The 23,725-nt window shown below is 37.2% G+C and overlaps 1 pseudogene; it reads right to left on the reverse strand.

The window, feature by feature from the left end:
* Nucleotides 1-22,781: 22,781 nt before the first annotated feature.
* On the reverse strand, nucleotides 22,782-23,725 carry LOC109460443 (olfactory receptor 52B2-like; annotated as a pseudogene).

Raw genomic sequence — 23,725 nt, forward strand, 5'->3', positions numbered from 1 at the left:
GATGAAAATTTCTGTAATTAGAAGTGATAGCTGCACAACATTATAAATGTAATGGAACTGAATTAAACACTTTCAAATGGTTAAAGTGCTGAATGTTATGTGAATTAATTAATTAATCAATTTAAAAAAACTTTCCTCTTATATTGTCTTTCCACTGCTCTCTACTGACAAAGTTCAGCATCATTCCAGCCGACAAAGTCATATTATTTAAAGGGCCCAGACCCACATTCACAGAGTAGACCAAAAAATATGAATTTGTAATTTAGTCACAATAAGTTTATTACCAGCATAGTTCACACCTTTGACTACTTAGCTTCCACATGCACTTTTTTACACACATTTGAACTCCCATAAAATAATCAAACAAGTCAACACATCTATTTTAAAAGATACAGCATTTCTTCATACAAAGGAAGGAATTCTACCTTTTCCTCCAAAATAACAAGATGTACAGTCCCAAGAGTCATTGTACACATTGCTGGATATATTACCAATTTCTCAAATTCAGTCAGTCCCACTGAATATTCTATGACCTAAAGACTAAACTGTAACATTAACTTCCAATACTTGTATGCATATATAGAAAAGAAAATGGTTAGCATATAGGAATAAATGCTTCATATAAAAAGCAAATGGAAAATATTCGAAGCTACTACAGTTCTAATTTCTATAATTGTTCACAAGGTCATAAGTGATATCTACCACATTCCCCCCAACTCTGTCAAAACTTGGTAGAGTAACCAGAACCTTCATTCTAAAGGGTCTGAATTCTCAGTCATCCTGCTAAAGATTTAATATCCTGCTAAGGATTCAGCATCCTTTTTTGTTGGAATACTTTTCTATTAACCTTTACTATCGGACATGGAAGTACTAAGAGGTCCCTCAGAGAATAAGTACCCTGGGTTCCCAAAATAGTCTACTTGTCTCCACTGTATAGAAGCAACCTAATTTCTCCTTGGTAATCGGGATTAATTACTCCATGTGAGGTCTGACAATTAAGTTCACGAACTCATCCTAGGAAAAAGTGCTACATACCTCATTGCTGAATATCACTATGGTCACTGGTGTGACCATACAGAGAATTATGTTTTAGTTCTATTTATGCAGAAATACAGATCTTTTTCATTCCTTTAAATCGCCACATAGTTTTACAGCATATGATTATGCCAAATTATATTTATTTATCTATTGATATACTTACAATTATGTGGGGTTTTTTTGTTATGCACACCACTGTTAACATCTTTATGCATGCTTCCATTTTCATATATATGAAAGCTTCTCTAGAGTATACACCTAGAAGTGGAATTGCTGGGTCATAAATATTCACATTTTCACCGTTAGCAGATATTGTCAAATTGCTCTTTAAAATAGTTAGTCCAGTTTGTATTCCCACTAGTAGTTTATGAGAGATACTGTTTTTTAAATTCCTTGACAATGCTTTATATTATTAGACTTACATTGTTGTGAATCTGATTAATAAGAAATATTAGCTCATTATTTTTAATTTACATTTTTCATATAATTACTGATAATTTAGGTTTTCTCTTCTATAAGTTGTCTGATCATTTCTTTTGTCCATTTTTTTATTCAGTTGCCTTTTTCACTCCTGTATTTTTGTAGCCCTTCTCTATACATTCTGGATGTTAATGCTTTATGTTGGAAATACAACCTTCCAGTCTACTAATTATCTTTTAATTTTGTTTATGATGTCATTCACCTTACAGAAATTTTTAATTTTAATAAAAAGCACATTTCAGCCATGGGGTTTTGTGTATTATTTACTAAGTCCTTTCCTATACTGAGATTGTAAAAATTATTATATGAGTTATGACAATTAGGTTTGTGAACACATCCTAGAAAAAGTGCTACATACGTCATTGCTGAATATCACTATGGTCACCTATGAAGTACTCCCCTTGGGAAGCTATGCACCAATGCCAGAGCCTAGTCCACCCTTCAAAGCAATTATGGAACTCTTTTTCTGGAATAGCCATCAGAGCTGTCATCGCATTACCCTTGATGTCCTGAATGTCATCAAAATGTCTTCCTTTCAATATTTCCTTTATCTTTGAGTAAAGAAAGAAGTCATTGGGGGCCAGATCAGGTGAGTAGGGAGGGTGTTCCAATACAGTTATTTGTTTACTGGCTGGAAAATCCCTCACAGGCGGTGCTGTGTGAGCTGGTGCATTGTCGTGATGCAAGAGCCATGAATTGCTGGCAAAATTTTAGGTTGTCTAACTGTTTCATTCAGCATTTTCAGCACTTGAAAGTAGTAAACTTGGTTAACTGTTTGTCCAGTTGGTACAAATTCATAATGAATAATCCCTCCGATATGAAAAAAGGTTAGCAACATCGTTTTGACTCTTGATTTGGGCTGATGGAACTTTTTTGGTTGTGGAGAATTGGCTGACTTCCATTGTGTGCTTTGACACTTTGTTTCAGGGTCATATTGGTACACCCATGTTTCATCACCAGTGATAACATGGCCCAAAACATTGTCTTGCCTCTCCAAAGGATCTTGGCGAACTTTGACTCTCCTTTGCTTTTGTTCATCAGTGAGCTCCTTTGGGACCATTTTTGTATACACCTTTCTCATGCCAAGATTTTCAGTTAAGATTTTCCTAATTGTTTTTCTATCGATGTTTACTTGGTCTGCTATGTTTCTCACAGTCAGATGATGATTTTTAAGCACAATTCGATGAATTTTTGCAATGGTTTCATCGGTTCTGCTCATTACTGGCCACCCTGACCTCTCTTCATCAGTGACGCATTCTCTCCCCTCGGAAAAATGTTTAATCCATTTGTACACTGCGGTTTTCTTGGTATTATCCCCATAAACTTGGACTAATGTGTCCCTGATTTCACTTCCACTCTTGCCAAGTTTAACAAGAAACTTAATGTTTGTTTGTTGCTCTAATTCAGGGGTGTCCAAACTGTGCCCCACGGGCCAACTGTGGCCCATGATCCATTGTTAATTGGCCCGCAGCAAATTCCAAAAATATATTTAGTTTACTTAAATAAACCAGGTGAGGCAATACGTATTTCACCTCAAGTGAGTGGCCTGGCTGTTTGTGTATTTTACCGCATATGGCCCTTAGTGAAAAACGTTGAAAAAAGTTTGGACACCCCTGATGTAGAGGATCCTCTTAGTTATGTAAGTCAAGATTTTTTTTTCATGATGCCTTTTCAGTTTATTTTTTTGTACTTATGTATTCATAAACAAAGTACAATATTTCAAATGTTAAAATTTATACAAATGATGTATTATACAGCCTACAGATTGTTTTGTTTTGTTTTATTAGTTTCAAGTGTACAAAACAATGTACTAGACATTTACACCCCTCCATATATAAGTCAAGAATGTCACAGGAATCATTTTGTTACTTTACAAACTCTTTGCCAACTTATGAGCTAATTTGCACTAAACACTAAGAAGAATATTTCAACCCTTCTTTTTTTAACATTTAACATTACTTCAACTTCTCTAATGACTTAAGAAAATCCCAGTGAGATCCTATGGTTCATTGGCAGTATAAAGGACACAAAAATTATCTGAAGTGGGACTTTCCCTGGAAGAGAAATGATGAAAATTTGTGAACAGGAAGAGAAGTTGATTGTTTGTTTGTTTGTTTGTTTGTTTCAATGCCAGATCAGCAAAGGTGAAATGTTGGCTCCAGGATGACATGTGGATAAGTTTGGGACCTCCTGACACAATCACATGGCGTTAGGGCAGACTGAGAAGAAAGGCCCAACTGTGCCAGTAAACTTGGAAGCCCAACAGTGAGAACCTTAGGCCATTAAAATTCAAGGAATTGAATCATCTTTCCTTTGACAAAGTTAGATAGCAAGGGCTTTATTACAGCTATCAATAAGGCAGAATTGGATATGTACTTTCACCTGTTTTAACAGTGATCCCACATACCAAGAAAAGAAGCACTGACAGCTGATAAACAGAAGTGAGCTAATGGATGGGTCAAATTGCCTGTTTCTCTTTCCATACAGTGTTTAGACTAAGTTCCTGAAATTCTTTGGCATTTCAAGGAGTAAAAACAAGTCCCAAAAGAAAGATACTGAATTTCTTCTAACCTGGCCATGGAAGAGGTTAGATTTCCACTTCTACTAATGGCTGATAGGGTAACTCAGACAAAGCCACCAAGTGAAAACAAGTAGAAATGATGGGAGAACATCTTTAATTGGGTATAAAGAGATTGGAAAAGCAACAAAGTAGCAAAAACTCATGTGGCTAAAATCTGAGGGTAAAAGAAAACTCAGAGAGACTTTATTTCAGCTCCAACAGGTAAAGAGAGCTTAGAAGTTGTCACTCTTATCCTTACATCAAGGAAAAGCTGGGAAAACTGAAAATCAACCACTTTTCTTCCACCCATCAGAAAACTGAGGCCTAGCTAACATCCAGGAGTCAGAGAAATACCCTTCCTCTAGGTGAGATATGGGCCTAATAATGTCTTTTCCCTGAAGAGGAGTTTTCTATTATGGGGAATGCTCTGGGTGTATTTCACAATGTTAACTCTTCCCCCTCCTCTTCCAGAGCCAGCAGACCATGCTTGGATCTTTACTATAAGAATCTGCTGGGATTGCTGAACATAAGTGTGGGGCCTCCGTAAGACTACAGTTTAAAGTACTTCTCATTCCCATGCTAGTCCACACTCATCCTCCAGGATTTATCAGAATTATCTTTGAAAACTTCCTACTAGCTTGTGGCTCCAGCAGCTTCTGCTCCAATTAGCCATATTCTCTGTATTCACCAGTTTTTCCAAATTTGTGGTTGTGGTTGCCCTGCAATATCAATTTTCTGATGAATCCAAGAAAAGTCATTTAATTTTCTTTTTGTCAGTTTTTTGTTTTAAGAACAGGAGCAATGATTTAAAGTTCTTTACATGTCAAACGTTCTAGGACTGGATTATACTTAAAGTATGAAACAAATATGTATGAGTCCAGACTAACATAAACGAGTGTTCCAATAAATAGATACATAGGGGACAATAGACAAACATCCCATGGAGAAAAATTCCAAATAATTTATGTAGATACACCACCCTCAAGAAGGTGAAGCATAATTCCTCATTTCCTAAGTGCACAGTAACTTCTTTCTAAAAGCCTACCTTGTCTACAAGTAGGAAAAGAAAAAAAAGAAAAAGCAAACTAACACCAAAATATGTATTTGAAATTATGTATTATTATACCTTCTTCCTCAGTATGCCCTGTCAATTAACCAAATGTTAATAATTTCTTAAATCCAACTGACTCTCCAAAACTGCAGATTCCTCTATAGACATGGATTTTACAACTGGAGTTACCACATGGCTGGGAACCACAGAGACACATGATCCAGAGACAAGAAAAGAGAAAGGGACTGAATTTTCTAGGCTTTTATATATATATACTGCTCAGATTAAGATACTCCTTAAAAAAAAGATACTCCTACTCTGAATTGAGAGCCCAGAAATAACACATATACATGGTCAAAGAATTTTCAACAAAGAAGCCAAAAACATACAATGGAGAGAAGAAAGCCTCTTCAATAAATGGTGCTGGGAACATTGGAAAGCCACATGCAAAAGAATAGAACTAGACTGCCATTTGTCATCATACACAAAAGTTAACTCAAAATGGATCAAAGACCTAAATATAAGACCTGAAACAATAAAATACATAGGATAAAACATATGTACTAAACTTGTAGACCTTGGTCTTAGAGAGGATTTTATGAATTTGACCTCAAAGGCAAGGGAAGTAAAAGCAAAAATAAATGAACGGACTATATCAAACTAAAAAGCTTCTGCACAGCAAAAGAAACCATCAACAAAGCAAAAAAGCAACCAACTAAATGGGAGAAGATAGTTCCAATCAACACCTCCAATAAGGAATTAATACATAAAATATATAAAGAACTCATACAACTCAACAACAACAAAAAGAGCCCCAAACAATCCAATTCAAAAATGGGCCTGACAGACACGTCTCCGAAGAAGACACACAAATGGCCAACAGATATATGAAAAGATACTCAACTTCACCAGCTATAAGGGAAATGCAAATCAAAACTACAGTGAGATACCATCTCACACCTGATAGACTGGCTATTATCAACAAGACAAGTAATAACAAGTATTGGGGAGGTTGTGGAGAAAAAGGAACCTCATACACTGCTAGTAGGAATATAAATCGGTACAGACACTATGGAAAACAATATGAAGATTCCTCAAAAAATTAAGGATAGAGTTATCATATGACCCAGCAATCCCTCTTCTGGGTACCAACCCCAAAATTTTGAAAACATTTATTCATAACAATATATATATGTCTCTATTTTAGTGTCAGCATTATTCACTGTGACCAAGAAATGGAAACAACTGAAGTGTTCTTTGATAAATGATTGGATAAGAAGATGTGGTACATATACACAATGGACTACCACTCCGCCATAAGATGAAATACTGCCATGTGGGACGACATGAGTGGATCAGGAGAATATCATGCTAAACAAAATAAGTCAAATAGAAAAAGTCAAGAACTATATGATTTCACTCATATGTGAGATACAAAACTGAAAGCAACAAACAAACAAAAACAAACAAAAACTCATAGACACAGACAACAGTATGGTGGTTATCAGAGGGAAAAGATGGTGGGGGCGGGGAAAAAAGGGTAAAGAGGGTTAACTATATGGTGACAGATGATTTGATTCTGAGTGGTGAATGCACAAATCAATATAAAGATGATTTATTTATTATAGAATTGTACACTTGAAACCTATATAATTTTATTAACAAATGTCACCCCAATAAATTTAATAAAATTAGGAATATATATATATTTATATAAAATTTATATACATATTTAAATATAAATATATATATTTAATAAAATTAGAAATATATATATATATATATATATATATATATATATATATATATATATATATTCCTACTCTGGATAGTGAGTTAAGAATGAACAAAAGCCAAGAGTATTATAACAATGGACTGACCACCACATAGCAAAAAAAAATCAAGGGGAAAAATGCACCTTCTTCACATTAGTAAACAAACTATTAATTAGGATTTTGTTTAGCTATATATGAGACAATAGATTATAGTGGTTAGTCAAATTGGAGTTTATCTCACGCCACGCATACAATGGGGGGGGAGGGAAGGAGGGAGAGAGGGAGGGGAGGGGAGGGGAGGGGGGAGGGGGAGGGGAGGGGGGAGGGGGAGGGGAGGGGAGGGGGAGGGGAGGGGAGGGGGAGGGGAGGGGGAGGGGAGGGGGAGGAGGAGTGGAGGGGAGGGAGAGGGGGAGGAGGAGGGGGAGGGAGAGGGGGAGGGGGAGGGGGAGGGAGAGGGAGAGGGAGAGGGAGGAAATCAGGCAGTTCAGAATTGTTAAGGCAATTCTATTGTGCCATCAAGGGACCAAGCTCTTTTTACTGCTCTGCCATTCTGAACTGCAGCTACCATACTCCACATTTCCACATTCAGACAAGAAAAAGGAAGAAATTTAAAAGGAAGTCTCAACAGACTTTTACTCACATCTCTTTGGTCAGAAATGTGTCTGATGTTCATCTCTGGTTACAAGGAAGACTCAAATGTTAAGCCTTTTAGTTTCCCAGACTCTATGATAGTGGAAAGTTTTGGAAAGGTGGGCTTAAATGAGTGCTGAATGAACAAACTCCCAGTAAAGACAGACAATACATACACATCACATTCTTTTCATGAAACATTTTCAGAAATTGATAAAATATTGGTCATAAAAAAACTCTTAAAATTCCAGAGTAGATAAGTTCCAAAGATCTCTGAATCAACATAACAAATTCAGCACTCACTGCAGCTTCCTCCTCCCACTGTGAAACCTAGTAATCACTAACAACATAGTCAATAATAAATCAACTAATAACAAATGGGGAGCCATTGACAATACAGAAAAAATTGAGTAAACACCAAAGATGAAAGGCAACTGTGATGGAATTATGAAAGACTAGAAGCCCAAAAGGTGTACAGGAAAGGATTGTTATGAAAATAATGTAGATTCAGACTGAGAAATATCTGATACTGAGAGAAGCATAGGGCCATGAGGAAACCAACCTGGTGACTAATAGGTAGCACAGTAGGAGTAGCCATGCATGCCTATCCTTCTGCACATACACTTTTGGACCAAAAAGTGGGCTAAAAGTCAAGCAACAGCTGTGGATGTTTCCAGAATATCAGAGATTGGGTCTGAACACAGGGCAGCAGTGACCCATGAGGCTATGAACAACCATGCCTCATGAGGTATGGGGAACAAGCTCCACCATAAATCAAGCTACTAGCACACCTCACGTCTCTACAGCAGGTTGCATCAAACAAATACAACAGCATCCTGAGATTGCCTACTAGAAAGGTAAACAACTAACCAATGACAAAGATGGCTTGATCTAAACTTTAGACAGGTTTCTTTCTGACTACAGTCCCCTGACCTCCCTTTTCTTATAGCATTTGCTTCAGAAAACTTGTACTTGTAAATTCTTTCTCTGCCCCTTTGTAGTGTATATAAATCATATCCTAACCTCTTATCAGTTATATAACCCAGGAAATGTCTTTCTCAAGGACCTGGGAACTATCTCTTGAAATTTAAACATTGAAGGAGATAGCACCCCATCTCTCAGTCTCTGTGGAGAGTAGAAGCCTAACTTCCAAAGGCGCCAATTAGCAAACACAGATGGCCTGATCACAAGCAAAAACATTTGCAATCTCAGGAATAACTCAATGTGCTTGACACATCCCATTGATCAATCTCCCTCTAAAGACCTTCAGTACTTTTCCACTAGCTCACCCCAAGGCTTAAACCCATTTCACAAGACACCTTACAACCCACCCAGTCTTACCTTTTCTTTAAGAAGAACTGGGTATCCAGACTTGGTCTGTGCTCTCTTCCCCATTGCTCACGATAGTATCAGAATAAAATCAACTTCCATTTGCTCATCCTGTCTAGTACAATTTTTTTCTTTAACACCAAATGCAACCATCTATTTTGGCAAACCAACATGAAAAATTGCATTAAAATTAATAAGCACAACTCACACCTGAAGAGATAGAATAAATTCAACATCAACCAAAAAAGAAAAAAAACCTCCTCTCAAGGTAACCTTCTCTATGCCAACTCCACTTCAGGATTCGTCACTCATCCTTTCAGGTCTAGAGGTTGTGACTAGTGCTATTATTAGCCCTAGGTAACTGCACTATCACTTAGGATCTCCTACTGACTACATCCTTATAAATAGTCCCTTTGTAAGTAATCACTTCTCAAATTTTTTAATTTGAGAAATAACAAGAGTTGTCAAGGATGTAGAAAAAGGGACCTTTTGTGCACTGTTGCTGGGAATGTACATTGGTGCAGCCGCTATGGAAAACAGTACGGAGGCTTCTCAAGAAATTAAAAATAGAACTACCATATGATCATATGATTCAGCAATTTCATTTCTAGGTATTTATCCAAGAAAACAAACTTAAAGAATGGGATATGTGGTACTGCAAAAGAGCACAGGTTTTAACACTCAACAGACCTTGGTTGGGATTTGATTTCTCTTCTTCATTAGGAAATATAAATTCTTAGCTAACACATGAACAAAAATGCACACACTCTAGACATAAAAATATTGTAAATGACAATGAATATGAGAGGTGGTTCCTGCCTTGTGGAAATATATACATTGTTTTTAATGGTAACAATATACATTTAAAAGTTTCAAGCAAGGAAATAACTGAAATGTCCATCAGGTGATAAATGGATGAACAAAATCAGTAGATCCATATATTGAAATATTATTCAGCAATAAAATGGAATGAAGTACTGACACATGCTATAACATGGATAAACCTCAAAAACACTATGCTAATTGAAAAATCCAGACCAAAATAAGGGCCATATGTTGTATGATTCCATTTACATGAAATACACATAATAGAGAAATCCATAGAGACAGAAAGTAGATCTGTGTTTGTCAGGGTCTGTGACTGCCGGGCATGGGGGAATGGTGATGACTGCTAATGGGTAACAGATTTCTTTTCATGGTAATGAAAATGTTCTGGAATTACATAATGGTAATAGTTACACAAAGCTATGAATATACTAAAAACCATTGAATTGTACACTTTAAAAGGGTAAATTTATAGTAGGAGAACTAAGTTGATATTTTTTAAAATGTTGCCAGACGCTGACTAACAGTGAAGGCAGCAGGTTTTTCTTTCTTCTAGAAGAATTAGCATAGTAAAAATTAATTGTGTATGGCAAGAATGCAACATACATTATTTTGTGGCTTGAAAAAGGCCTGACCTCTCTCACTATATATGGAGCTAATTTGTATTGGAGCCAAGAAGCTTTCTGGAAGAAAGGTAATGAAATCACCTGCCCCATAATATCTTCATTTTAGAGTTTAATATAATATTACCTTCCCTGATAAGCAGATGAAGATGATCCCAACAGTCTAGATTTAACTGCATCAAAGATCATAGAAGATCCCTTAAGGGAAAATCGCACTGTAAGTGAAGCGTGTGTGTGTGTGTGTGTGTGTGTGTGTGCGCATGTGTGTGTGCTTGCATGCATGCATGTGCACATGTGTTTGTGTTGGGAGGAAGTAAAACTGATGTCCTGGCTTAATGGCAAAGAAGAACAAGTGAGGGTTGCCAGATTTAGAAAATAAAAATACAAGCTGTTAGTTAAACTTTAATTTCACATAAATGGCAAGTAATTTTTTTAGTAAAATGATGTGCCACGCAGTAAACTTGGGAGTTCAAGCATGAAACATTCTTAGCCAAATATTATGTTGAGGAAATGTACACATCTTACCTGTGATATTTGGTATCCACTCATACTGAAAAAGTATTCATTATTTATATGAAATTCCAACTTAACTTGGTGTCCTATATTTTATCTGGAAAACCTACAGGGAATAGATTGCTTCCAGGTCACCATGCAGCTGAGGATGAAATTCCTTCTGACTCTATGGGAATATTTTGGGAAGAGTAAGCATATAAATTCAAGCTAAAGAGCTATAAACTTGGTAGGCCAAGTATGAAGCATGCTTGGCCAAACATAATATTAAGGAAATGCATTCATCTTACCTCCAAAAATTTTTTTAGGCAATATGATATAGCAGTATGGCAGTGTGAAGAAGTCATGAACCCTCACCCTAGGAAACAACTGTAAAATTAGAAAAAATTATCAGAAATACTCATTTCATGGCTCTGGAAACACAGAGCGCACAGAGCAGTGGAAAACCACAAATTGGGAGACATTTATTCATGAATAGCTGCTAAACTTCAAGTAGGAGGCATAGGACTCTGTTGTTCTTATCTAGGTCTGCCCCTCATCCAACCTCCTCCAGCCCAACTTGGTCTGTGTGATAGTTTTACCAGGGAAAGACTGGGTATAAAATAAGTAGCTTCAATGCCAGAGGGGAAGAGGAGGCTGACTTGATTTGGAAGGAGGAGTGGAAAACCCATACCCAGTGCCAAATGGAAAACTCCTGTAGCCCATTCTAACCAAAGGCTGTTGTCCTGGTTGGTGCACACAGCAGACTGGAAGACTGACCAGAGGTTTTCAGGGAGAGATTACGAATGAAACAAGCATAGGGGGTTTAATAAGCATGTACCTGATTGACTGAAAGGCTATACATACATTCAAGGGAGAAAAGAGCCCAAACTTTTCTCCACCCCCAAAGCTGAGGAAACTGAGCACAGGAAACTGAGTATATATGCAGAAGAGATTCAAGGAGTCTGGAAGAAAAATAAAAGCTAGGGCAGACTTGAAAACTGCCTGAACTTTGAATATGCTTCCCAAGCCATATACAGACCTATTAGTAGAGGACAGAAGTAATATTGGCTCAAGGTGTTTGGATACAACATCTGATAAATCATTGGTAGTCCATTAAGCTATGCAGACACAGGGCAACCCATAAAAATTCAAGCTTAAAAATAAAAGTTTAAAAAATATATGAGCAGCAATGTCTGGTGAGCATTGTGAAAGAGACAGATTCTACAGATTCCAGGAAACATTACTAAAAAAAAACAAAACAGCAACAACACCTCAGGAAAAAAGTCAGGAAAAAAAGTTTTTTAAAATGTCTACTCTTTAAAAAAATTAAGTTGAGACATGAAAAGGAACAGGAAATTATGACTTATGGTAGGGGGAAGGAGTCATCAAAACTGTCACTCAGTGGACCTAGATGTTGGGTTTATCAAACACAAACTTCAGGGCAGCTATTGTAAATATGTTCAAAGAATTAAAAAGAAGCATATAAAGAATTAAAGGAAAATACAGAGAATCTCAACCAAAAAAAAAAAAATAGAAACTATACAAATGAAAACTGAACAGATACATGCAAAAAAATGAAACTGGATTACTCTCGTGTACCATATACAAAAAATCCTCAAAATGGATTAAAGACTTAAATATAAGACTTGAAACCATAAAACTCCTAGAAGAAAAATAGGTAATAAACTCTTTGACCTCTGTCTTAGCAGTATCTTTTTGGATATGTTTCCTTAGGCAAAGGAAACAAAAGAAAAAATAAACAATGGGGCTACAACAAACTAAAAATCTTCCACACAGTGAAGGAAACCATCAACAAAACAAAAAGATAACTTACTGAATGGGAGAAGATATTTGCAAATGATACATCTCATAAGGTGTTAATATCCAAAATATATAAGGAACTCATACAATGCAATAACAACAACCACAACACAAAACTGATCAAAAATGTGCAAAGAACATCAATAGACAGTTTTTTCCAAAGAAGACATACAGATGGCCAACAGACATATGAAAATATGCTCAACATCAATAATCATCAGGGAAATTAAAATCAAAACCACGACGAGATAACACCACACACCTGTCAGAAAGGCAATGCTCAAAAAGTCAACAAATAACAAGGGTTGGTGAGGATATGAAGAAAAGGGAATCCTCATTCACTGTGGTGGGATTGTAAGTTGGTGTGACTACTATGGAAAACAATATGGAGAATCCTCATAAAACTGAAAATAGAACTACCATATGACCCAGAAATTCCATTTGAGTATTTATCCAAAGGAAAAAAAAATAACTCAAAAAGATATATGCACCCCCATGTTTACTGCAGTATTATTTACAATAGCTAAGATATGGAAGCAACCTAGGTGTCCATCAATAGATGAATGAATAAAGATGAGGAGGGAGATCAAAGATGGCACAGTAGATCACCCCATGCTTGACTCAATGAGTGAACATGTTAAAGTTACAATTAAAATATAAAACAATCAACCTGAATAAGTATCTGAAATCTAGCTGAACAGAAGTTTTACTATTAAGGATATAAAGAAGAAGCCACATCAAGACTGGTAGGAGGGGCGGAGACATGAAACTGTCCTGCTGCAAACCTCCCCATGTTGAAACTTGGGAGGTATATCTCTGCCACAGAGGTTTCCCCACAGAGGAGCAAGGGACCCCTCCCCTACACCAGGTGGCCTAACCCAGAGGACTGGTTCTGGGAGGAGGAGCCCCCACAACATCTGGCTGTGAAAAATAGTGGGGATTCTGACCATTTGGGCAGGATGGAGAGCTGCAGGAAAACCAGACGTCCTCTTAAAGGGACCACGCACAGACTCATTTGCTCACAGGCACTCACCCTGGACTCTGGCAGAGGGACAGTGATTCTGGGGGTGTCAGGTACATGTGGGAAAAGACTGAGTTGTGTGGCTTCTGAGCAAGAACTAGAGGGACAGTTGCCATTTTCCCTGTGTGGTGTCTTTCTCCCATGCAGCCCAAAAGTGGGAGCCATCTTTTCTGTGTTGAGCCCACCACCCCCCACCCCACCCCCACACATACACGGCCAAGTCTGAATCTGAATTGGTCTGGTGAGCTCTGCTCACAACACCCTGGTGACTCACTGAGACCCTGCCACACCTAACTCTATACCACAGGAGGCTTTATCAGTGGCTGAATGCTATGGGAGCCAGCATCTGGCAGCAGGCTTTGGAGTGTCCTGGCTTTTTGCAGAGATACCCCAGACCTGGTACTGGTGATAGCCATTCTCAGCTCACAGCATGGCCTCTCCCATGTGCCTCCGGGTCCAGCACAGGCAGCATCTAACTGTGGATAATTTTGTAGCTCCTACCACGTAGTCCACACCCAGTCACAGGTAGCTGCTAACCTTGGACTGCATCAGAGCTCCTCCCAAAAGACCCCAGAACCAACATACTTGGATGTTGGCTTCACACTACAGCAAAGCACCACCCAATTAGCCCACGAGTGACACACCCAAAGGGCAATCTCAATAGCCACCAGAGCTCACTGGGATGAATCCTACTCCATGGGGTAAGCCCCCTGCACAGAAGCACAGAAGCTGTGGACCTGGCCTAACCCCACAGCCAGTCAGCCTGACAGTCAATCCTACCCACTGATATGTTAACAGCAATCAAGGCTCAACTACAACAAGAAGGCACACAAAACCCACACAAGGGACAAGCCTGGAGTAGCTGGCCCAGGTGACCAGGGAGACTGTGCCACTGGGCCCCACGGGACACCTACTACATAAGGCCACCCAGCAAGACTGGGAGATGCAGCAGATCTACCTAATACATAGAAACAAGCACAAAGAGGCAGCCAAAATGAGGAAACAAAGAAATGCATCCCAAATGAAAGAACAGCAGAAAACTCCAGAAAAAAAGAACTAAAAGAAAATGGAGGCAAGTAACCTACCAGAGACAGAGTTCAAAACACTGGTAAAAGGATACTCAAGGAACTTAGTGAGAACTTCAACAAAGAGATAGCAAACATGCGTGCACGTGCACATACATACGCACAGAAACATAAAAACCATAAAAAAAGACCAGTCAGAAGTGAAGAGTACAATAACTGAAATGAAGAATGCACTAGAAGGAATAATCAGAAAACTAGATAAAGCAGAGGATTGAATCAGAGATTTGGAAGACAAGGTAGCAGAAAACACAATCGAAACAGCAAAAAGAAAAAAGGATTTTAAAAATGAGGATAGTTTAAGAGACCCTCTGGGACAACATCAAGCATACCAACATTTGTATCATAGGGGTACAAGAAGGAGAAGAGAGAGTGCAAGAAATTGAAAACCTATTTGAAGAAATGACAGAAAACTTTCCTAACACGGGGAAGGAAATAGACATACAAGTCCAGGAAGTGCAGAGTCCCAAACAAGATGAACCTAAAGAGGCCCACACCAAGACACATCATAATTTAAATGCCAAAGGTTAAAGACAAAGAATCTTAACAGCAGCAAGAAAAAAGTACCATATTTTGCCATGTATAATGCACACTTTTTTGCCCAAATTTGTGAGGGAAACATAAGGATACACATTATACACGGGTACTACTAATTCCATATCTATATAAATGTTTTAATTATTTTATTTATGCTTATGAGTTAAAAGTGTAACTCTAGAAATCAATAATGATATCCATATGCAAAATAATACCCTGAATACAGTAATTGTACCCTGGAACTTACAACAAACTTGAAATGACGAAGAGTTCTTGGCTTTCCATGATGTGTAAATATTGTAAATTTGTGACTGGTACAGAAAATTTCTTTTCCTTGTATCTGTTCTTGTGTTTTGTAGTTATTTGCTACATAAAATTTCTTAAACCATAATATATTAAAAAATAAATGCTAAAATTCCTTTATAATACAAAAAAGTACCTAAATGTAAACAAATAAAAATTTGAATTAAAAAATTAAAATGAAAGATTTTTTCCCTTAAAGTTTGGGCCAAAAACGTGGGTGTGCATTATACATGGGAGCTCATTATAAACAGCAAAATATGGTAGTTAGTTATCTACAAGGGAGCTCCAATAACACTGTCAGCTGATTTCTCAACAGAAACTTTGCAGGCCAGAAGGGATTGGCACAAATATTCAACGTGATGAAAAACAAGGACCTACAACCAAGATTACTCTACCTATCAAAGCTATCATTTAGAATTGAAGGAGCGATAAAGAGCTTACCACACAAGAAAAAGCTAAAGAAGTGCATCACCACCAAGCCAGAATCTTAGAGGGACTTCTTTAAGACCAAAAATAATAATAATAATTAATTAAAAATATGAATAGTAAAATGACAATAACTATATATCTATTAGCAATACTTTCAATGTAAATGGACTAAATGCTCTATTCAAAAGATAAGGTGGCTGAATGGATAAGAAAACAAGACCCTTATATATGCTGCCTATAAAAGACTCGCTCCAGATCAAAAGGTACACACAGGCTGAAATTAAAGGATAGAAAACAATATATCATGACAATGAAAACAATAAAAAATAAAAAACTGGGGTAGCAATATTATACCAGACAAAATAGACTTTAAAATAAAGGCTATAACAAAAAACAGATAAGGACCCAGTAATCCCACTTCTGGGTATTTATCTGAAGAAATCCAAAATGCTACTTTGAGGGCACATGTGTATCTATATGTTTGTTGGAGCATTGTTTACAATGGCCAAGATGTGGAGGCAGCCTGGGTGTCTGTCAATGGAAGAATGGATAAAGAGGAGGTGGTACATATATACATATATACAATGGAATATTGCTCAGCCATGGAAGGGAATGGGTTCTTATCATCTGGGGTGGCATGGATGGACCTAGAGGGTATTGTGGAGTACATCAGACAGAGAAAGACAGATGCAATGTGGTTTTGCTTATGGAATCTAAAGAACAAAATAAACAAACAAACAAACAAAACAGAAATAAACTCATAGATACATAGAATATTTTGATGGTTGCCAGGTGGAAGGGGGATTAAGAGAGTGAGTGAAAAGGGGAAGGGATTAAGAAGTACAAATTGGTTGTTACAAAGTAGTCATGGGCTGGGCGTATAGGGTATAGCACAAGGAATATAGTCAATAGTGTAATAACTATGTATGGTGTCAGATGGGTACTATATTTATTTGGGTCATAGATGGGAGGGGAGGTGGGGGACAGGGTGAAAAAAAGTGAAGGAATTAAGAAGTACAAATTGGTAGTTGTAAAATAGTCACAGGGATGTAAAGCATAGGGAATAGCCAATAATATGGTAATAACTGTGTATAGTGCCAGGTGAGTGCTAGACTAGTGGGGAGGGGTCACTTCTTAAATTGTACAAATATCTAACTACTATGCTGCACACCTGAAATCAATATAAAATAATACTGAATGTCAACTGTAATTGAAAAAGTGAAAAAAGGGGAAAAGGTGAAAGGCAATAAGAGGCCCAAATTTCCAGGTATAAAACAAATAAGTCATGGGGATGTAATGTGCAGCATAGGGAATATAGTCAATAATACTGTGATAGCATCATACAGTGTCAAATGGTTACTGGACTTAATCATGGTGATCACTTCTTTAGGTATATAAATGTTGAATAACTATGGTGTACATCTGAAACTGATATAATGTATGTTAGCTATATTTTTAAGAAAAACTTTAAAAAATAAATAAATAACAGGTGGTATATATACACAATGGAATACTACTCAACAATAAAAAAGAATGAAATCTTGCCATTTGCAACAACATAGATGGACCTAGAGGGTATCATGCTAAGTGAAATAAGTAAGACAGAAAAAGACAAATACTGTATGATAACTCTTATATGTGGAATCTATTTTAAAAAATGAACAAAGAAAACAAAAACAGACTCATAGAAACAGAGAACATTGAAACCTATGTAACTTTACTAACCATTTTCTTTTTTTTTTTAAATTTATTGAGGTGACAATTGTTAGTAAAATTACATAGATTTCAGGTGTACAACTCTGTATTACATCATCTATAAATCCCATTGTGTGTTCATCACCCAGAGTCAGTTCTCCTTCCATCACCATATATTCGATCCCCCTTACCCTCATCTCCCACCCCCCACCCCCCACCCCCTTACCCTCTGGCAACCACCAAACCATTGTCTGTGTCTATGAGTTTCTGTTTCTCATTTGTTTGTCTTGTTCTTTTGTTGCTTTTGGTTTATATACCACATATCAGTGAAATCACATGGTTCTCTGCTTTTTCTGTCTGACTTATTTCGCTCAGCATTACACTCTCAAGATCCATCCATGTTGTCACAAATGTTCCTATATCATCTTTTCTTACTGCCGAATAGTATTCCATTGTGTATATATACCACAACTTCTTCATCCATTCATCTATCGAAGGACATTTTGGTTGTTTCCATGTCTCGGCCACCGTAAACAAAGCTGCAATGAACATTGGAGCACACGTGTCTTTATCTCTAAATGTTTTCAGATTTTTTGGGTAGATACCCAGGAGAGGGATTGCTGGGTCATATGGCAATTCTATTCGTAATTCTTTGAGGAACCTCCACACCGCCTTCCATAATGGCTGCACCAGTCTGCATTCCCACCAACAGTGTATGAGGGTTCCTTTTTCTCCACAGCCTCTACAGCACTTGTTACTATTTGTCTTGTTGATGATAGCCATTCTGACTGGGGTGAGGTGATATCTCATTGTGGTTTTTCACCCCAATAAACTTTAATTTAAAAAAAAGAAAAGAAAGAAAGAAACAGAGAACTGATGGTTGTCAGAGGGGAGGAAGGTGGAGGGATGGGTGAAAAGGGTGAAGGAGAATATAGTCAATAATATCGTGATAACTTTGCATGGTGACAGAAGGTTATTAAACTTAGTGTGGGGATCACATTGTAAGGTATATAAATGTCAAATCACTATGTTGTACACCCGAAACTAATATAACTTCGTATGCCAAATATACTTCAATAAAAAAATTTTAAAGAAATTATACGAAAGAATCAAATGGAATTTCTGGGATTGAAAAGTACAATAACTAAAAAAAAACTCACCAGAGGGGCTCAACAGCAGGTCTGAAATGGCAGAAGAAAGAATCAGTGAACTTGAAAATAAATCAATAGAAAGTATACAATCTGATAGGCAACCACTTAAGTAATACCCTATAGAGGTACTTGGCAGCTTAAAAATTGTCCCAAGCAAATCTCATTTAATCCTCATAAAATCCTGTTAGTTAAATATGCTTCTTGACATTCAAAAATTCTGAAAATCAAACTAATTCAGAGACTGACTGTATTACTAAGAATACGACTTCAAAGCTTCAGTTATTTAACCCAATAAAACATAAGATGCAATGGGGCAGCTGGTTAGCTCAGTTGGTTAAAGGACGATGTTTGTAATGCCAGGGTTGCCGGTTCAATCCCCACATGGGCCAGTGTGAGCTACGCCCTCCACAACTATTGAAAGAACTACTTGACTTGGAGTTGATGGGTCCTGGAAAAACACACTGAAATAAATAAAAGTTTAAAAACAGAAAAAGAAAAGACAAAATGATGGTGTTGCAGGTTGAATGATTCTATTGATGGCTCTCCTCCAAGTGCTTACTTCCCCAGCTTTATTAAAATAGAATTGACATATAATGTCAGTTTAAGGTGTACAATGTGTTGATTTTATATACATATATATATTGCAATATGATTACCACCACAATATTAGCTCCATCATGTCACATAATATCACTTCTTTTCTGTGGTGAGAACATTTAATATATACTCTTTTAGCAACTTTCAAGTATCTAATACATTAGTATTAGCTATAATCGCTGTACTATACATTAGATCTCCAAAACTTATTTGTCTTATAACTGGATGTTTGTACACTTTGACCAATCTCTCCATTTCCCCCACCCTCAGCCCCTGGTAAACCATTCTACTCTCTGTTTCTATGAGTTTGGCTTTTTCAGATTCCAGGTGTAAGTGATATCATACAGCATTTGTCTTTCTCTGTCTGACTTATTTCACTCTAACACTTCACTCTTTTGCCTCCTTTTTTCACTTATAAGAATGCTTGTGACTACATTGGCCTCACACACATAATCCAGAATAATATCTGCTGATTAGCAATCATTTTTAAAATTTATTTTTTATTTAAGTATAGTTGGTATACAATCTTTTATTGGTCATATTAGTTTCAGGTGTACGATATAGTGATTCGACATTTTCATAATTTACAATGTGATCACCCTACTAATTCTAGTATTCATCTGTCACCTTGTAAACTTATCACCATATTATTTATCTGCAACCTTAATTTTCCTTTGCCATGTATCCTAACATACTCACAATTTCTAGGGATTAAGACGTAGATATCTTTGGGGGCCATTATTCTGCCTACCACAGAAGGTTAAACAGAAAAAACTCAGAGCTTTGCAGAGAAAAAAGAATTGTTTCTAAACTCCAAACAGTAAAAAATGGTTTTTAAAAGCTTCAAGCAAAACCTCCCTATAAAATGTCTCAGTTAATTAAAGTACCTAAAGATAAAGATCATGTTATGAGGGTGCTGACAAGTAAACATCTCAAATAAATAAAGCAACTGAGTGCAAAGATCAGATTAAAGATGGTACCTTCCACTAAAGCATCATAGTCCCAAATTAGCCTTCATTTAGTTCAGAGATGTATATGGAAGTGATAAATAGAAACTAGAAAACATTTGAGAATTAGATATTTATAAGATTTTGGGGTGTGTTTATTGGCACATAAGTGAAACCAAATACATGAGAAGTATATAAGGTTTATTTTATTTTTATTTTTATTGGGGAACAGTGTGTTTTTCCAGGACCCATCAGCTCCAGGTCAAGTCATTGTTTTCACTCTAGTTGTGGAGGGCGCAGCTCCCTGGCCTATGTGAGAATCAAACTGACGTCACTGGTGTTATGAGCACTGCACTCTAACCAACTGAGCCAACTGGCCACCCCGAGAAGTATACAGGTTTTTAATAAACATATATTAAAAAAAAAACAAAAGAATTCAGCTAAGAAAGCCTTTGACTATGAGAGTTAACATAATTCTTGGAACCCAACCGTTCAGCACCAGGAAGTAGACTGAGAAAGCTGTGCTGTCCCCAAGAAGGACATATTCACCAATGCCAATTTTAGATACAGCCTAAAAAGATAATGGAAAAGAAATACGCTCCCAGAGAGAAGCTCCCATGAGCCACAGAGAGGAATGAACAAGAGAGTTCCTGCTAGTCTAATCAAGACACTTCTCCCAAACCCAAGGCACAGAACCTTCCCAATGTTCTGGGGTTTTAAAAATTATGTACATATAGGTACTTTTTTTGTATTATGAATTAATGACTATTGTGTGTCTTATACTCTTCATCTTTCCAAATGGGGGAAGTTATTATTGTTAAATGTCCCTGTTACATTAGTATATATTTAATAAGAAGGTGAGAAGTAAGTAAATAAATTTTCTTTTAAATCATAGGTCTCTAGACCAAGAAAAGCCCCCGCCAAATCTGATAGAGAAGTTCTTGTATATCACCTGAAGATCTTACTCTTTGAGCTGAGTAAAGTGCCTAGATGGGACTTTGGGGTCTCTCCTACGGAGAGGATTTGACTGTTTCCTATACGTGGGAAGAAGGGAACAAAGAAATATTAAGTGACCAAAAGCACAGATGGCGGCAGAGAAATTAGCACTCATTGCAAATCCATGAACACTCCTACATTTCCCACTTTCCCTGGAAGTTGAGTTGGGGCCATGTTAGGGCAACACGCTCACCAATGAAAATGTGAACAAAAGTGATAATTCACTTCAAGACAAAGGCAATTAATAATTGGAGTACCTCACCTTTCCCTCTCTTTCCTTACTTGGCAACTCTGAAAAATGCATGTTGATACGACAACTTCATGAAATGGGAAGATCTAGGATTCCTGGGTAACTAAATAGAGAATAGATTCTGTTCACATACACTACACTTTAAATGAAAGAGGAATGAACTTTGTTTTGATAATTCACTGATATTAAGCATAACTTAAGCTATCCTAATACAGACATTTTATTTTGAGGTACCACATAGACATACAATTGGAGATGTCAAGAAACAATTGAATACATGAATATGTGATCTCAAGGGAAAAGTCTAGGAAGTCATCCTAATTTAGAAATGAGATTTTAAAGCCTTACAACTATCTCTAATTAGGAAAAAATTACCAATAGAGAACATATAATCATAGAGTATTGGCTTGCTTCATCTTTTTAAAGCTGAATGTTTATATAACATATCATATTTTCTATTATCAATGTGCCCCCATAAATTGTTTTTGTTCATGTGTCCAGCTTTCTAAGGGCAATGCCTGTGTCTGGGTCACTCAACCCATTTCCTGTATAAGAGATTTTTTAATATAATAATGGTGATAGTTCCTTACATATAAAATGTAATCAATATCAATGTTAGTCTTTTTCAACAGCTTAATTTTTTAAAAACACTCTTTTCTATTCATTATCTAATTTAATTTTTACAATAAACTTGTTATGATGGCAGTGGTGTTGGAGGTGGTGATAGTCATCATATAGTCTTACAAGGGAAGCAGGAAAAGGCAGAGGAGCCTCTGAAAATACTGGAAATCTCATATACATCAAATCTAAAACATCTTCCTCAGGTACAAACTTCAAGTTAGAATCATAGCTAACAGTGAGAGCCCACGAAATGCTGAGCAATGTAACAAGTAGTTTACATATTTAATTTAACTTTTACATAAACCTTAGAGCCCAGATACAAGTGGTTTCATTTTATAGGTTAGGACTAAATTTCCAAAAGGTGAGAACCTACCCATGGTCAAAACTCAGAAAGCAAGAGGGCCAGGATTTGAATCCAGATGCATTTTATTCCAACGTCCATGTTCTTTCTGCTGCAACACACTATAGTGCCTACGTTCTCTTTTCTCCTGCTGGTAAAAGAAAACTATGAAGGAACTGTGAGCTTTCTCAAGACTTCCCCACAATAGATAACATGTGAGACATACTGTCCCTGATTTGCTTGATCTTTACTCCATAGATGATGGGATTAAGCGTGGGAGAAATTAATACATACAGATTTTCCAAAAGGATGTGGATATGGTGGGGGATATTCTTGCCAAAGCAATGAGTCAGAAAAGTAAATAAGGATGGGATATAAAAGAGGAGAATGACTCCAATCTGGGAAGCACAGGTATTGAGATTTGTGTCCGGCATCCTGGGAAGGAAGTCTAAACACAGCTTGGAGGATCAAAGTGTAGGAAATACTAATGAGTGCAACATCTACTAAAACTGATGCCATTGGCACTAAGAAGCCATACAAGATATTGACAGTGATGTCAGCATGGGCCAATCAGGCCACCCCAATGTGTTCACAGTATGAGTGGGGGATGATATTGGTCCGACAGTATGGCAGCCTCTTCAGCAGGAATATGATAGGAAAAATTATCCCAATACTCCGTCCCCAGATTGCCAGGGTCATTTTTCCAATTGCCATAGGAATTAAGATGGCTGTTTATCTCAAAGGAGTGCAAATGGCCACATGGAGGTCAAATGCATGGCCAGCAGGATTCCTAATTCAACCACAAAGGCAACATGGGTGAAAACCATCTGAGTGATGCAGGCATCAAAGGCAATCTCCCCAGCATGGAACCAGAAGATAGCCAGGGCTTTGGTTACAGTGGTGGTGGACAACAAGATGTCAGTGCCAGCCAGCATGGATAGGAAGACATACATGGGTTCATGGAGGGTGCGCTCATTGAAGACAACAAAGATGAGGGCTCCATTTCCCAAGATTGCAGTGATGTGCATGAGCAGAAGGGGATGGAAAGCCAGGTGTAGTAATTCTCCAGTCCTGGGATGCCAAGTAGAATGAACACAGTGGGGTGGGGTATAATGAGGTTAGCACCAAACAT

The sequence above is a fragment of the Rhinolophus sinicus genome, chromosome 14 (genome assembly GCF_057876585.1).
Source record: "Rhinolophus sinicus isolate RSI-liver-muscle chromosome 14, RSI-T2T, whole genome shotgun sequence".
Lineage (NCBI taxonomy): Eukaryota > Metazoa > Chordata > Mammalia > Chiroptera > Rhinolophidae > Rhinolophus > Rhinolophus sinicus.